We start from the raw sequence: 11,287 nt of genomic DNA on the forward strand, positions 1-11,287 counted from the left end.
TCCTTGCCTGCAGAGCGCAATCTAGGCTAGGTTAGCTTAAACTAGACTAGTATGTAGGTTAAGCACTGCCCTAAGTTTATAATAAAGTTTAATTATAAGTATAATTATAAAAGAGCGCTTTGTAAAGATCTAGAGGTTATTTAAAGCTAGTTTTGCCTAGTAGCTAACATAAAAGCTAAGTACAGTATCTAGAATAAAGACAGGTATAACTTTAATAAGTTAGGCTTTATAATAGACTAGATATTAACTAGAGCAGTTATTATAGCTTTAGAGAGATAAGAACAGCTAAAGGCAATATAGTAAGGTAATAAAAAGTAGATAATAGTTATCTAAAGCATTAATGCAATAAGGTAGGCTATAAGATTATAAAGCTTTAAGCAGTAAATAAGGCTGCTATGTAATATAGATTACATAAAAAAAAGTAGATTTAGGCAGAAAAGACTTTAATAGTTAAGAATAGGGCTTGTCTAACTACTCTAAAGGAGTTTAAAGCGCGTAGTAATAGGAAGAAGCTAAGAACATAAGTGCGCGCTAAAAAAGGTAAGCTAAGTTAAAGGTAATATAGGCAGTGCAATTAGACTAGGCATAACTTGCATATATATAAGTAAGTAGTAAAAGTAGACTCTAAATAATATCTTATGTTGTATTACTTTATACAGGGCTAAAGTAGGCTGTTTTGCGAGAGAATAGGGTGGTTTTAGTAGGGGCTTGGCAAAAGTGGCCGGCTAACCTGTGTGGCCGGCCAAACTGTTAGGTACGTTAGAGGTTATACATGTGTCTAAAATAATCTTACGTAGAAAGGTAGATTTAGATCTTTTATATAATAAAATAGATATAGACTCTTTTCTACTATAATAATAAGCTTTATATATAGTGTATATTCTCTTTAACATGCTTAAGCTACTAAAAGAAAGGTACACACTATAAAAGTAAAATAACTTTAAAGGATAAATAACATATAATTTTAATAACCTTTTTTATATAATTAAGCAAGAACTTTTTCTTACTTTAGCTAAGCATAGGCACTATTCTAAAAGCAGGTTAAATTATACATAAGCTAAGAAGCTAGAGGATATTATAAATAAAAAAAGCACTAAAGGTTAGCTTTAAAAAAGAAAGTAAGAGAGTAAAAAAATAAAAAAAAGTAAAATTAATATATAAATAATGTACTTTACAGGCAAGTTGCTTACACACCTAAGTCGCTTACTTTTGCTAAGACTCTACTAAACTACTCTTCCTACACTAATGCATTCTCTACAACACTACTTAGACGCGCTAAAAGAATGTTAGATATAGCTTACACTCTAAGCTTTTAAATAAGACATAAAACTCTTAAAGAAATGTACTATAGCTATGTGCAGAGTTTTATAAAAGATAATAAATAACTATAGCACTAGATAACCTTTATAAGCTAATTTTACAGCTAAATTATAAAGGCTAAGTAATAAAAAGAAGCAGGTAATTATTAAGACTATACTTAAGCTATATACGCAAAGAATTTCCCCTTAGATAGCATTTATAGCTAATATAGCTAATTTTTTGCGCGCTAAGCGTAATCTAGGCTATGTTTATATAAACTAGCCTAGTATATTTATAAAGTGTTATTTAGAGCTTAAAGTAAAGTTTTAAGCATAAGTATAGTTAAAAGATATTTAGCTAATTATAAACCTTATCTTACTAAAGTTATACATGTTATTATCCTAGATGCTATACGTAGCTTTAATATTCTTTATAAGGCTAAACCTGCTTTAAATTACCCTAAGACTTTTATAAAAAGCTCTTTTATAGTTATACTTATGCTTAAATGTTACTTTAAGCTCTAAATAACACTTTATAAATGTACTAGGCTAGTTTATATAAACATAGCCTAGATTATGCTTAGCGCGTAAAGAATTAGCTATAAATGCTATAAATGCTATCTAAGAGGAAATTCTTTGCGCATATAGCTTAAGTATAGTCTTAATAATTACCTACTTCTTTTTATTACCTAGCCTCTATAATTTAGCTGTAGAATTAGCTTATAAAGGTTATCTAGCGCTATAGTTATTTATTATCTTTTTAAAACTTTACACATAGCTATAGCATATTTCTTTAAGAGTTTTATGTCTTGTTTAAAAGCTTAGAGTGTAAGCTGTATCTAACATTCTTTTAGCGCGTCTAAGTAGTGTTATAGGGAATACATTAGTGTAGGAAGGGTAGTTTAGTAGGGTCTTAGCAAAAGTAAGCAACTTAGGTGTGTAAGCAACTTGCCTGTAAAGTACATTAAGTAAGTAACTTTATAAAAATAAAAGTTACTAGTGTTTATATATAAGTATAGCTGCGTCTGTACACACGTACAGCTAAATTAGGTTGCCTAAAACGTTAGCTATCTAGCCTGTGCGTTAAGGGCTATGTGTACTTAAAAGCTCTCTTTCTTTATACAAAGAGAGAGGGCAGTAGTTAATAATAAAAAGATCTTTGCCTGCTTACCTCTTAGTACGCCTCTTAGGCGTACGTTTGTTTAATTAAACCTAGGTTAACTAATATAAAGTTTAACATGCAAGACAGCTTTAATAAAATAAGAATTAAATAAGAATATAAATAAATAACAGCTTTTTAAACTCTAGACAGTTTATATAAGCTTTTTATTATGCTATTTAGACTAACTAACACTCTAGCTACTTTCTAGAGAGTAATTAACACTGTACTTAACCCTTATCTAGACATCTTTGTGTTAGTATACCTAGATAACGTTCTTATCTACATAAAAGAAGATAAATTAGATCACGTAACTAAGGTAAAGCTAGTGCTAGATAGGTTATAGAGATATAGACTTTATCTATAACTCTTAAAATATAAATTTAACATACAAGAATCTAAATACTTTAAGTTTATTATTAATAAAAAAAAAGTAAAAATAAACTTTATAAAAGTAAAAAAGGTAATAAAATAGCTAACACTTACCTATGTAAAAGAAGTTAGAGGATTCCTTAGCCTAATAAAATATATATAGCAAATAATTAAAAACTACTTAAAAATTACACTTTTTCTTACTAACACTACTATAAAAAATTTACTCTAAGTTTATTTAAACTTTTTAAATAAAAAAAGCTTGTAAGAAACTTAAAGTAGTAATAACTAGTAAACTAATAATATAAATATATAACCTATATCTTAAAACTAAGCTACACATAGATGTATTAAAAAGAGCAGAAGAAGCAGTTTTTCTCTAAAAACAGGAAAACAGGCAATAGCATCTAGTAGCCTATTACTTAGCTAAGTTCTTACTATTAGAGCAGAACTATACTATCTCTAATAAAAAACTTAAGGCTATAGTAAATGTGCTTAGAGTATAAAAAACTAAACTATAAAAAATAAAACAATAGTTTATTGTTTATATAAATTATACTAACCTAGTTGCCTTTTTAATAACTAAAAGGCTATTACTAATGCATGTGTAATAAGCTATAGAGCTAGCATACTTTAATTTTATAATAAAACATGTAGCAGGAATAAATAATTAATAAGTAGATGCTCTAAGCTAACAAGCTAATTACTTTAAAAAACATAAAAAAATTTATAATATTTAAAAAAATAAATAAGAGCTTAATCTATAATAAACTAGATCTAGAAGAAATAAACTAGATCTAGAAGAAATAAACTAGATCTAGAAGAAATAATCTATTTTCTTATAATAGTAAAACAAGGATAGAAGAACCTTGTTTAAGAATACTATAAAGCCTCTATGTTTAGTTACTCTAGAATTAGTACACTATAAGAAAAGATTAAAGCTATAATTTTTAAGACATTCTAAAGTTAAAACAACTATGCATAGAAATTCTGCATAAATACAACATCTACAACAGAAACAACTTTAGGCAATATAAGCTATACAGATACTTATAACTAATTAAAGCCTTTAAACAACCCTAGATAATAATAACTATAGACTTTATTATAAAATTACTACTATTATATAAACCTAGAACTAGAAAACTATGTAATATAATAATAGTTACTTTAAATAAAACTATAAAGTTTCTATACACTTAGCCCTTTAAAAAAAAGTATAACGTACCTAACAGGTTGGCCAGCCACACAGGTTGGCCGGCCACTTTTGCTAAGCCCCTACTAAACTCTACCTATCTACATAATGCCTTAACAACAACACTAGATTAAATCTTCTAAAGAATGTTAGATATAGCTTACTCTTTAAGCTCTTAAATAAGACTTAAAACTCTCCTTGCAACGCGCTGCAGCTATCTATAATATCTTTTACACAACACTAAGCAATTAACGCGCTAGACAGCCTTTACAAGCAGAATGCTAGCTTAAATTAAGGAATCTAACTAAGCTTAAAAAAGAGGTAGTTATTAAGTACATACTTAAGCTTATTACACACAGATTTCCCCCTAGGCTTGCAGCTATAGCTAATATAGCTAATTCCTTGCCTGCAGAGCGCAATCTAGGCTAGGTTAGCTTAAACTAGACTAGTATGTAGGTTAAGCACTGCCCTAAGTTTATAATAAAGTTTAATTACAAGTATAATTACAAGAGAGCGCTTTATAAGAATCTAGAGGTTATCTAGGGCTAGTTTTGCCTAGTAGCTAACATAAAAGCTAAGTACAGTATCTAGAATAAAGACAGGTATAACTTTAACAAGTTAGGCTTTATAATAGGCTAGATATTAACTAGAGCAGTTGTTACAGCTTTAGAGAGGCAAGGACAGCTAAAGGCAATATAGTAAGGTAATAAGAAGTAGATAATAGTTATCTAGGGCATTAACGTAACAAAGTAGGCTATAAGATTATAAAGCTTTAAGCAGTAAATAAGGCTGCTATGTGACATAGATTGCATAAAAGAAAGCAGATTTAGGCAGAAGAGACCTTAATAGTTAAGAATAGGGCTTGTCTAACTGCTCTAAAGAAGTTTAGAGCGTGTAGTAATAGGAAGAAGCTAAAGACGCAGGTGCGCACTAAAGAAGGTAAGCTAAGTTAAAGGCAATGTAGGCAGTGTAATTAGACTAGGTATAACTTGCGTACGTGTAAGCAAGTAGCAGAAGTAGACTCTAAATAATATCTTATGTTGTATTACTTTATACAAGGCTAAAGTGGGCTGTTTTACAAGAGAATAGGGTGGTTTTAGTGGGGGCTTGGCAAAAGTGGCCGGCCAACCTGTTAGGTACGTTAACAGCTAAAGAATTTTTATATAAACTTAAATAAAATATATTTTTAGTATATAAGTGTCTATAAATTATTATTTTTAATAGAGATAAATTATTTATAAGCAAGTTCTAGAGAGCAGCTATTAAGCATCTAGGCATAGAACTGTCAGATTAAAGCACTGTTTCTAGGCTTCCTGAGATAAATGATGGGTTTAGATATAATGTATGGGATGATTGATTGATTGTGTTGATTGTGTTAATTTATCGATCCTTTTTCTGCTCTACTCGTGTTGCTCGGCTTTTGTTTTTCCGATCCGAGTCCCTCGCGCACTAGCCCTATGCGCGACCAGCTTGCAACATGCTGCACTTTGCTGCAACATGCTGCAATTTGCTGCAAAATGCTGCAAAATGCTGCAATTTGCAGCAACATACTGTTCGAGCTTATTGCTCGTACTATGTAGCAGCTTTCGTCAAACGTTCCTCCTGTCTTGACAGTAGGTGCGCATATCTAACAAGAACACTAACTGTCTATAGCATATTACCTGCAAACAGACAGACAAACAGAGTAAATAAATGCTAAAGTAGAAAAGTACCTACAAAAGTACATATCCTATAATTAGACTAATTAGGCAGAGTAGCTTCTAATAGCATAGCTAGCTATTAACACAGTAAAATTAGCTATTATAAAGAAAACACCTTATAAAGCTAACTTTAGCTACTATTTTTATTACACGCTTTATAAGAATTAGCTAATAAACTTACTAGAAACTGTTAACTACTTATTATACTTATTAAAACTACACTAAAAGTTAGTGGTAGAAGCTAAGGCTAGCTAAAAAGTAATAAAATAGAACATAAATAAAATTTAATAACTAACTTCTAAGATCTACTCTAAAGACTACATTTATCTAGAAATAAAAAACTTTTAAACTTCTAAGCCCTTTTAAAAGCTTATAAAAAAACATATTAGCCTATATAAAGTATTATAGACATAATAGAATAGCTGTAAACTTAAACTACTAAAAGAAATATATATACATTTATAGTTTTATACTTTAAAACTTAAAAAAACACTTAAAGAAATTCCTCTTTTAATAGCTAGTTAAAGAGATATAAAAGTTAAATATAAAGTTAAATAAATACTTAATGTCTAAAAAAGAAAAGAATTTTTAGTAAAATAAAAAAAATAGTTTACTAGTAAAAGCATTTAAAAGCTTATTAAAAACCTAATAAATGCTCTACAGCTTTTTTAAAATTATTAGGCGTCTCTTCTAACTAGAACTAGCCTAGAGAAAGTTCCTTAGACTAAAAAGCACTATTATCCTCTAAGAGAATTATAGCAACATTAGATAGCTATAATATAGAAAGTCTATAACTTTTTAAAGTAGGCTAAGAAGATAGAAGGCTAGTAGCTTTTACTTTAAGCGCTTTAATCTTATCTAAGAATAAAAAGTCTTTTTTTAATACTTTGCCTTTTAATTTTTTAAAAAGTTTAAATGTTTCTAAGCCTAAGATTCCTATCTCTAAATTTAGTATAATTTTTTAAAAGTCTACTTTACTAACTCTTCTTTCTGTTTCTAATAGGCCTAGGCATTTCTTATTTTATAAAGAAGCTTTTTTTACTCTCTCTTTAAATAATCCTAGGCTGCATTAGAAATAAAGGCATTATACTTACTACTTTTTTTTACACACTTTAAGCACTTATTTAATAATAAGGTTAAAACACAAAAGAAGCTACTTAAATAGTAAAGACTACATAGTTACATTTTTATATAGTAAAGAGGGTTAAGATAAGCAGCAGTGCGTAAACAGCGTGCGCAGGCAGTCTAATAACAAGACTAATAAGGCATAGTTAGAAAAAACACATCTTTATAAAAAAATTTAAAAAGGGCACTTACTAAATAAAAAAAGTTATAACACTTATAACAGCATAAGCAGAACAGTAAGAACACTAATAGAGAGAAAAGCCTACATGTTACAACTTATAATTAGATTATAAGTTACTAACTAGTTGTGCCCTACTGTTTAGATAAATAAGGCTAGAATTTTTTTATTATATTACTCTGCAAATTACATAATCTAACAGACTAAAAATAGACAGAGATGTTAGACTAGTAGATAGTAGAGTGCATTATCTAATAAGCAAAGGACGTTTGCATGCTATGCATGCAATGCGCGCAGAGGAAACAGAGCGCGCACAACGCGCAACTAGAAAGTACCCTATATATATAGTTTAGATCCTAACTACTATTAAAAAGTTATAATTAAAGTTTAGTTTATTTCTATATAAACTAAGTAGCATTACTACTTTTTAATAAAAGTAATATAAATTATATATTTTACACTATATATACCTTCTATTTTATTCTAATAAAGAACTGTTTAACCTAAGCAGCTTATACTGCTATTAAAGGGCAAACTACAGTTAGCTACAACTCCTAAACCTAGTAACTGCGCCTAGACAGACTGTACACCTGTTAGGACTAAGTTCTCTACCTCTTCTCTCCTCTTTACCTTCTCTAATAGGCCTAGAGTACTTCGGACACCATTTATCCGAAGTAAAGATTGTAACATAGAGGCATTTACATACAAAGACTTACCTATTAATTGTAAAAACAAGGTATACACTTTAAAATTAAGAAGTGTGTTAACTAACAAGGGCGTGACTGTAACATAAGAGTATAATTAGTACCCGTGTCTGTACGTAAGTGTAACAATTCTCATGAATCGTTCCATCTCGGGTCGCTCGGAACCTATCCGATGGGTTCCTGTACCGGCCCTGACTGTGACTTGACCCTGTCCCTGCAGTTACCCCTATTTCCCTAAGTATTTAGTCGCATCCCTCTCTTTAGCTAGCTTTGAAGTTTTCTAATATCTTTTATATAAGGCCTATAGGTGTTAATAGAATTCCTAGGTTATTAAGTCTCTACGCACTTCTATATGCCTTTAAGTAGATTCTTACTGCATTTAAACCTATTATTTTGCCTGTGCTGTTACATTATATTAAAACACTTACTTTTACTAGTAATATCTTTATTAATAATATTATATTAATTATTTATTTAACTATGTCTAACTTTAAAAAGTGTTTAATTTAGTTTAAGTTATAATTTTTACAAACTATTATGTTAGGTTATTTAGTTATTATAAATAAAAATTTAAAAACTTTTTATTAACTAAAGCTTTTAAGTTTAGAACTTTTTACCTCTTATAATTAAAATTACTTTTAAAAAAGTTATAAAAGATATGCTAAAGTAGAAACTTAAAGACTACTAATAACTTATTAAAATTGAAGATAACTACTAATACTTAACTCTTAACTACCTTTAGACCTTAGTATAAAAGCTTACAACACACTCTAGCTATAGCTAAGGCAATATGCCTACTACTAAAGCTGAATAACTACTAACTTTAATAGCTAAACTTTTTTTTATAAAACTAAAAGCTAAAAACTTACTAAATTTAAAGTTAAACTATAGTAATATAGCTTATAAAAACTAAGTTACTTAATTAAAAGCATAAATTAAATAGCTAACTAGATTAAAAACTATTAGTTTTAATTAACCTCTACTAACTACTAAATTACTTTTAATAATGCCTTAAATTACTTTTACTATACTAATAGTAAAAGACTTTTTAGGCTTTTTTAAGCTCTTTTAAAGCTACCTTACTAAATATATGCCTAAGATTAAGAACTTTATAGATAGTAAAAAACTTATATTTAAATAATAATAATGTACTTTATAGGCGAGTTGCTTACACACCTAAGTTGCTTACTTTTGCTAAGACCCTACTAAACTACTCTTCCTACACTAATGCATTCCCCACAACACTACTTAGACGCGCTAAAAGAATGTTAGATACAGCTTACGCTCTAAGCTTTTAAATAAAATATAAAACTTTTAAAGAAATATGCTGTAGCTATGTGCAGGGTCTTATAAAAAATAATAAATAACTACAGCACTAGATAACTTTTACAAGCTAATTCTACAGCTAAATTATAAAGGCTAGGTAATAAAAAGAAGCAGGTAATTGTTAAGACTATACTTAAGCTATATGCGTAAGGAATTTCCCCTTAGATAGCATTTATAGCTAATATAGCTAATTCTTTACACGCTAAGTGTAATCTAGGCTATGTTTACATAAACTAGCCTAGTACGTTTATAAAGTGTTATTTAGAGCTTAAAGTAACATTTAAGTGTAAGTATAACTATAAGAGAGCTCTTTATAAAAGTCCTAGAGTAATTTAAGGCAAGTTTAGCCTTATAGAGAATATTAAAGCTAAGTATAGCATCTAGGATAATAACACGTATAACTTTAGTAAGATAGAGTTTATAATTAGCTAGATATCTCTTAACTATACTTGCGCTTAAAACTTTACTTTAAGCTTTAAATAACGCTTTATAAATGTACTAGGCTAGTTTATGTAAACATAGCCTAGATTATGCTTAGCGCGCAAAGAATTAGCTATATTAGCTATAAATGCTATTTAAGGGGAAATTCCTTGCGCATATAGCTTAAGTATAGTCTTAATAATTACCTACTCCTTTTTATTACCTAGCCTCTGTAATTTAGCTGTAGAATTAGCTTATAAAGGTTGTCTAGTGCTGTAGTTATTTGTTATCTTTTATAAAACCTTATATATAGCTACAGCACATTTTTTTAAAAGTTTTATGTCTTATTTAAAAGCTTAGAGTGTAAGCTGTATCTAACATTCTTTTAGCGCGTCTAAGTAGTGTTATAGGGAATGCATTAGTGTAGAAAGAGTAGTTTAGTAGGGTCTTGGCAAAAGTAAGCGACTTAGGTGTGTGAGCAACTTGCCTATGAAGTACGTTAAGCTTTTATTATAAATAGACTTAATATTAATTTAGATTACTATTAGAGTAAGCGCGCACGCATAGCGTTAGTATATGTAACGATTCTACAAATCGTTCCATCTTGGGTCGCTCGGATCCTATCCGAAGGGTCCCCGTATCGGCCCCAACCATAACTCGACCTAGTCCCCTGCAGTTGCCCCTATTCCCTTATGTATTTAGTCGCACCTCGCCCTTGTAGCTAGCTTAGTAGTTTTCTAATATCCTACAAACAAGGCCTATAGGTGTTATTAGTATTCCTAGATCTCTAAGTCCCCACGCACTCCTATATGCCTCTAAGTAGATTTATACTGCATTTAGACTTATTGTCTTGCCTGCGCTGTTATATTATATTAGAAAACTTACTTTTGCTAGTAACAGCCTTATTAATAATATTACATTAATTGTTTATTTAACTACATCTAACTTTAAAAAGTGTTTAATTTAGTTTAGGTTACTATTTTTACACACTATTACATTAAATTATTTAGTTAGTATAGATAGAATCTTAGAGACTTTTTATTAACTAAAGCCTTTAAGTTTAGAACTTCTTATCCCTTATAATTAGAATTACCTTTAGAAAAGTTATAAAAAATATGCTAAAGTAAAAACTTAAAAACTACTAATAACTTATTAGGATTAAGAATAACTACTAATGCTTAACTCTTAACTACTATTAGATTCTATTATAAAGACTGTAACTTATTCTAGCTGCAGCTAAGGTAAGATGCCTGCTTTTAAAACTAAACTACTACTAACCTTAACAGCTAAACTTTTTTTTATAGGACCTAAAGCTAAAAACTTACTAGATTTAAAGTTAAACTTTAGTAGCATAGCTTTTAAGAACTAAGTTGCTTAGTTAAGAGCATAAATTAAATAGCTAACTAAATTAAAAACTGTTAGTCTTAATTATTTCTTACTAACTACTAAATTACCTATAATAATGCCTTAAATTACCTCTGCTACTTTAATAGTAAGAGACTTTTTAGGCACTTTTAAGCTTTTTTAAAGCTACCTTACTAAACACACGCCTAAGATTAAAAACTTTATAAATAGTAAAAAACTTATGTTTAAATAATAGTAAGCTTTTATTATAAATAGACTTAACATTAATGCAGATTACTATTAGAGTAAGCGCGCACGCATAGCGCTAGTATAGGGACACACTGCTAGTATTGTAAAGGAATACCTAGAGCCTAGATACCTAGCTAAATTAGATAACTTTTAGTTTAAAAATATAAAAAAAATAATTAAGCTTTTATAAACATACTTTATTACTAGTAATAAAGAG

This window comes from Lindgomyces ingoldianus, assembly GCF_010093535.1.
Source record: "Lindgomyces ingoldianus strain ATCC 200398 unplaced genomic scaffold BDR25scaffold_4, whole genome shotgun sequence".
Classification (NCBI taxonomy): Eukaryota; Fungi; Ascomycota; class Dothideomycetes; order Pleosporales; family Lindgomycetaceae; genus Lindgomyces; species Lindgomyces ingoldianus.